The sequence below is a fragment of the Littorina saxatilis genome, unplaced genomic scaffold (genome assembly GCF_037325665.1).
Source record: "Littorina saxatilis isolate snail1 unplaced genomic scaffold, US_GU_Lsax_2.0 scaffold_392, whole genome shotgun sequence".
NCBI classification, from domain to species: domain Eukaryota; kingdom Metazoa; phylum Mollusca; class Gastropoda; order Littorinimorpha; family Littorinidae; genus Littorina; species Littorina saxatilis.
Window position 1 is genome coordinate 32,920 of NW_027126840.1, and position 7,081 is coordinate 40,000.

Below are 7,081 nucleotides of genomic sequence, written 5' to 3' on the forward strand. Positions count from 1 at the left end.
AGTTCAGAAAACTGTGCATCTCTGCCAATTTTGAGGGTTGTTGCACTACATGAACGCAAATCTACAATTTTAGACTTTTTTTGTGGCAGCCATTTTGAACATTGCATTAAAATAATCTTTTAAACAAATTTATTTTGGTGGCCCTGTATCAGACCTTGACAAGTACATAAAACTGTACCTCCCTGCCAAATTTGGTGCTTGTAGCATCAACTGAACATAAATTAATAATTTTGCTAAATTACATGTGGCGGCCATTTTGAAATTGTATTAAAAAACACCTTTAAACTAATTTTTCACGATGGCCCTGTATCAGAGTTTGATAAATACATAAAACTGCCTGTCTCGGCCAATTTTGGTGTTTGTTGCATGGAGTGCACAATGAGGCTGTTTTGTGTAACGTACAAGGGCCGCTATCTCTTTTATTTCAGCATCGTCAAGTACGTGCACGGCATATCGATTATCTTACAATGGAATGTAGTGTAGTATAGTAGATTTTAATAATGCATCGTGCAGTGAGCGTAATGTATCATATAACATTATATCGTATCGTTTTGCACAGCAGCACATTACGCGCGCGTACGGCTTATCGATCTTTCGTGTAAGAATGGAATGCAATTGAGAATGAATCGAGTACTGTTAAAGGTTAGCCAGTGTCTCGCGAAATGCTTTAGACAAAAATAGAAGAAATACTCTAATTTGGTGACGTTTCTCTTAAACGCAGGTATTGCTTGCAAAAAGTATGCTTCGAATATCAATCTCACGAATCTCTTGTGTTGTTCTTTTGTTGTTGTTGCCTTTTCATTACTGAATTACTGTATTGTTATTGTCTGTCTTCTTATCTTTTTATTTTGTTCCCTTCATTCTTTCTTATGGCTGTCGTTGTTTTTTAATCATTTCTCGCTGTAACTGTTTTCTTGTTTTATTCTTTCTTGTTTTATTCTTTCTTTCTTTCTTTCAGAAACAATCTGTACGCACCAAGACAAAGACAACACGATTAAGAAGTCACATGTTCGCATGTGGAGGCTTCCTCAGAACAACATTCAGGGAAAAGACTATCGAGACACGGACACACCCATGCGCAAAGTAACTCATCGGTTATGTGTGAGCAAGCGCTAGCATGCCTCTATGCGTGCATGCGTGCGTGTGTGTGTGTGTGTGTGTGTGTGTGTGTGTGCGCGCGTGCGTGCGTGTGCGTGTACGTGTACGTGTGGGAGACAGCTTTAACTTTGAGAACAACTCTACGCACACTGAAAGCATTTCTAGGGGGGCTGCCTTCAGAATGAAGCCACTTGGCCTATCCTAGCGACATCATCATTTATCGGCTCATCCTATCCGTTGAAAGCTCGGCCTACAAATCACAGGCTGAGTCTGTCATTTGCTGATTAATACCCTTATCAGAAACCCCGCCCGTTTCAGATCACAGTTTTATTCGCAATCCTCCTATAGAAAATGCTCATGTAATAAAAAACGTCACAACAACTCCAATCATTAAAGACAGACACATCTCTGTAACTAGATCATTATACACCGAATAATTTCTGTTAATTTCAGACTCTTTACCGTTGTACCAAAAAAAACTGTTTCTGAACTATGTACGCTGAGCAACGCCTTTAAAATAAAAAATCACTTTAATTCATTTTTCATTAAAAACAATACGTTCACCAGACAGTGTTCTAGATGATCGAACGTGTAGCAAAGACCCGTCCGTACGCGTACATGTAGATATTGCGTCACCCATGACTCACTTTTTTTCTCCAATCTTCCAAAATAATCATACGTTGTTTTGCTTCCACCAAGACTGCAGATCTTGGCAAACGCGTGACGTTAACACTAGATTTGATGACGTTGACCGTACCACGTTCCCGTACATGTGCTGAAAAGTGCCACATCTAGATTTTGCTATTCTAAAAACAAAACGCAGAATAACACCTGTCCACATCAGTCATTAAGCTTCGATCTCAATTCACACAGAGAGAACGGGCGTCAGACGAAGGTAATTGTCCGCCATAGAATAAGCGGAAATCAATGACCGCTTGACCTTTCGCTCTGGTCAGCTGCTGTTAAAGATGGATTCCTTTTCTCGGTAGCCACCATGAAACCTGCCACAGATCTGTCTAGTTTTTTTTTCTTTTTCTTAAGAGTTTATTCAAATGTGTGCAATGCAAGACACTAATTTTAATATCAGAAGAAGTACAACAAGCGAATCGTTATCAATATGCGTGCTATTATGCTGATAGACATTGTTTTGGGCAGACTTTGATGATATATAATTATGATAATATCGTCACAAGCACACACGCACAGACAAACACACACACACACACACACACACAAACACACACACACACACGCACACACACTCACACACACACACACACACGCACGCACACACACACACACACACACAATCAAACACACACATTAACAACAACAACAACAACAACAACAACAACAACAACAACAACAACAACAACAACAACAACAACAAGTCGCGTAAGGCGAAATTACTACATTTAGTCAAGCTGTGGAACTCACAGAATGAAACTGAACGCACTGCATTTTTTTCACAATGACCGTAGTCCGCCGCTAGTGCAAAAGGCAGTGAAAGTGACGAGCCTGTTCAGCGCGGTTGCGGTTGCGCTGTGCTGCATAGCACGCTTTACTGTACCTCTCTTCGTTTTAACTTTCTGAGCGTGTTTTTAATCCAAACATATCATATCTATATGTTTTTGGAATCAGAAACCGACAAGGAATAAGATGAAATTGTTTTTAAAACGATTTCGGAAATTAATTTTAATCATAGTTTTTATATTTTTAATTTTCAGAGCTTGTTTTTAATCCGAATATAACATATCTATATGTTTTTGGAATCAGAACATGATAAAGAATAAAATAAAAGTAATTTTGGTTCGTTTTATAAAAAAATTAATTTTAATTACAATTTTCCGATTTTTAATGACCAAAGTCATTAATTAATTTTTAAGCCTCCATGCTGAAATGCAATACCGAAGTCCGGCCTTTGTCGAAGATTGCTTGGCCAAAATTTCAATCAATTTGATTGAAAAATGAGGGTGTGACAGTGCCGCCTCAACTTTTACAAAAAGCCGGATATGACGTCATCAAAGACATTTATCGAAAAAATAAAAAAAACGTCTGGGGATTTCATACCCAGCAACTCTCATGTAAAATTTCATAAAGATCGGTCTAGTAGTTTAGTCTGAATCGCTCTACACACGCACACACACACACACACACACACACACACACACACACACACACACACACACACACACACACATACACCACGACCCTCGTCTCGATTCCCCCTCTATGTTAAAACATTTAGTCAAGTAACAATAAAAACAACAAACGAACAAACACACGAACAAACAAACGAACAATAAAAGGAACAAACAATTTCGCAAAATTAAAGTGAAAGGCTTTTACAGTGGCTGGAAGCATTCCTCCACTGGGACATAAACCACAATCCAAATAGCCTGCTTTCTTTCTTACATAATCCAACAAAGCAGACACTCTCTCACAAAATCCATCACAATAGATAATCTCCCACAAAGTCCATCACATCAGATAATCTCTCACTAAATCCTACACAGCAGATAATCTCTCACAAAATCCATCACAGCAGATACTCTCTCACAAAATCCATCACAGCAGATACTCTTTTACAAAATCCATCACAGCAGATAATCTCTCACAAAATCCATCACAGCAGATACTCTTTTACAAAATCCATCACAGCAGATACTCTCTCACAAAATCCATCACAGCAGATACTCTTTTACAAAATCCATCACAGCAGATAATCTCTCACAAAATCCATCACAGCAGATACTCTTTTACAAAATCCATCACATTCCAGATAATCTCTCACAAAATCCATCACAGCAGATTATCTCTCACAAAATCCATCACAGCAGATAATCTCTCACAAAATCCATCACAGCAGATAATCTCTCACTAAATCCAGCACAGTAGATAATCTCTCACTAAATCCATCACAGTAGATAATATCTCACTAAATCCATCACAGTAGATAATCTCTCTCTAGAATCCACAGCCATGCACACACCACCACCATAATAATAATGATAATAACTGGACATTTTTAAGTGCCTAACCTATGGCTGTAGGCCCTTTACAAAAGAACATATACAAAATAGAACAATTAAATGTACAACCTACATAAAACAATTAATCGCGACCGCTACATTCCCACACTCTCACTTACAACACGTACCACTACCACCCTCATATAACCCATACCCTCCCCCACTAAAATTCCATCCACACACACTCCAAAACATCCACAGAACATATTAATCTTCCAAGAAATACACCCAACCGATCGATCACAAAGTGGGAGAAACACACAACTACACACACACACACACACAAACACACACACACACACACACACACACACACACACACACACACATACACACACACACACACACACACACACACACACATACACACACAAACGCAGAACTAATTTCGGCTGTACAGGAACTAGTGGGTTCTATGTGCAGCTGGAGTGGGTGTAAGAGGCATTATGTTCTGGTAATTGGCAATTTTCGACACTTTTTCCTGCACTCTACGGCTAGAAATATGCTGAAGAGAAGGACAAATTTACAGCAATCCGCTTTTATTTTGAGCGTCCGCCTGGCAGTCGGGATAACTAGTACTTGTCAGCGCTGAATAAAAAGGCGAAAGGTGACAGGAAGAGAAATAATGGGGTGTGGGATGGGGGTAAGCACAGTTAACCCTTACGCTGGTTGTCGCGACATATGTCGCGCTACTTTACGTATACCGTCACCTGGTTGTCGCGACATATGTCGTGGGGCTGCGTCAGTCTGTTTGGTCGGTTCCGATTACTTCCCATGGATGCGAAACCCTATCCTTAGATCTGTATTCACTAGAAATAAGGTCAGTTGGGCCCTGAACCTGTAGATCCATGTTCTGAAGCACATTTGAGTAGGCGAGTGTCACAAATACAGGGTACCCAGCTGAGCTGTAGCACATGCTACAAAATGGCTGCTCCCATAGATCCACGGCGTGATCGCAATGTTTTTCAAGACGTTTTTGATGATTTCTTCGCCGATCCCGATCTTGACGAAGTTGGGGAAGAAGCCATTTACATTGATTTACAAGATGTAATGCTCGTTTGGGACATTATGGACCTAGATCAGGCCCCAAACAACAGAGACTTCGAAGCAGACGTTCAAGAAGGCTGGACGGTAGTGAGTGGGGGGAAGGGGCTACACTGTCCACATGCCGTTTGATCGTGAAACTGTTTTGAATGTCGGCGAAGATTTTCCAGAAAACCCACAGCCCTTGGATTTTTTCCGACTGTTTGTTGGCGATGAAATGATCGATTTGTTAGTCGAACAAACGAATCACTACGCTCAACGAAAAATTGACGCTGGAAATCTAAAGACACACTCACGGTAAGCCTTTCGTCAGTTTCGACCGACTTTTTCTCTCTCTCTCTCTCTCTCTCTCTCTGTCTCTTGCAAACATGTTTTCTTCCGTTTCTTTCTTCTTCCTTTTTGTCCAGGTGAATAGTTTGTTTTTACTGAAAAACGATATTAGACTATTGATATGAAAGTAGTTTCTGTTCATGTGTGGAGTGCTCAAGCAGAAGTGTGTGTCTGGGTTGGCGTGTCAGTGTGTGTGGATCTGTGTTCGGGGTGGGGGGGACGAGTTGTTTGTGTGGGGCAACAGAATAATAGACTGTGACTGTGGTTATTATTGGAAGAAGAAGAATGAACTATGACTGGTTACTATTAGAAGAAGAAGATTGACAAGCAGAATGCAGTCAACTGGGTCAGGGATCTATAGTTAGATCTATGACTGGATGAAGTGTTTATAAGTGTGTTATGTTTGTTTGTTGGTGTGTGTGTGTGTGAGACGAGAGAGGGGTAAGGGGCTTGCATGTGTCTTTGCACATGTGGATGACTGTGTGCACTGTACGTGGGATGGTTGTGTACGAGTGTGTACGGGGGTGGGGGGGGGTATATGTATGTGGGTGAGTGTGTGCACTGTATGTATGATGCCCATGTATGAGAGAGAGAGAGCGTGCGTGTGTTTGTGTGTATGTGTGTGTGTGTGTAAAAAAACCAATATGAAATAGAACATTTATTTTTTCATCTCCATTTTTCAGGCTACACGTACCGCTGGTTACCTGTCACTCTCGACGAGATGAAGGTTTTCCTGTCGCTGGTTATTACAACAGGCCTGGTCATCAAGCCTACTATTGAAGAGTATTGGAGCCAGGATGAGATCACCTCCACTCCCTTTTTCACAAAGAACATGACTGTCCCTTGTGAGGTTCCAGGCTATCCTCAGCAACTTCCACCTTGCGGACAACACACGGGCCAATGCCTACTTTCTCCACCGCAAGTTTGCTGGTGTGTCCCTGTCGCATCATGGATTCTGGAAGCTGCTAGTCCGACAGCTGATCTAATCTTCTCCAGAAGCTCCAAAGCCAGTACCAAGAGGAAGGAAAGCAGTCAACTCCCCCAGACGCATGATTGGTACACACCGACCAACCTACAACACCGCCACAGTCGGTGCCAAGAGACAGCGTCCACAACGTGACTGTGTGGCCTGTTACCCAGTAAGGCAGAATAGAGCTGGCTTCAAGAGAAAGCAGTCTGCCTATTAGTGTGAACAATGCCAAGTCACTCTGTGTATTCCCCACGGTTTTGAGGTGTACCACACCAGAAGTGACTACCAAAGAGTCCTCGGGCAGCAGATGGGAACAGCAGAAGGTGGTCCGCGTGATGGTGCTGGTGAAAACTGAACTGCTATAATGACATCACCTGTACTCTGCCATTCTGTCGTGCTATGCAGTCTTTCTTGGGACATTGCAAAGATTTAATTGTTTCCATTTATTTTTTGTTGTACATGTACCTGCAGTTACATGGACAATCAATTGAAACGTTTCTGATGTGAAGGCTATTTTCACCTGGATTCTTACCTGGATCACTCATACCTACAGCTACCAAGGAAGATACTGATACTTGTGAGTCTTAGTCTGAGATACTGTACTAGT

General features: G+C 41.4%; 1 long non-coding RNA gene across 1 annotated transcript in view; it reads left to right on the plus strand.

Annotated features, from left to right (window-relative positions):
• Positions 1–4,789: 4,789 nt before the first annotated feature.
• The window catches only part of LOC138955345 (uncharacterized), a 2,384-nt gene continuing 92 nt past the window's right edge, over positions 4,790–7,081 (plus strand). Inside the window, exons 1-2 of the long non-coding RNA XR_011452202.1 lie at positions 4,790–5,471; positions 6,188–7,081. The exon at positions 6,188–7,081 is cut by the window's right edge and continues 92 nt beyond it. This is a non-coding gene — a long non-coding RNA (uncharacterized lncRNA). The remainder of the gene's footprint in view (positions 5,472–6,187) is intronic.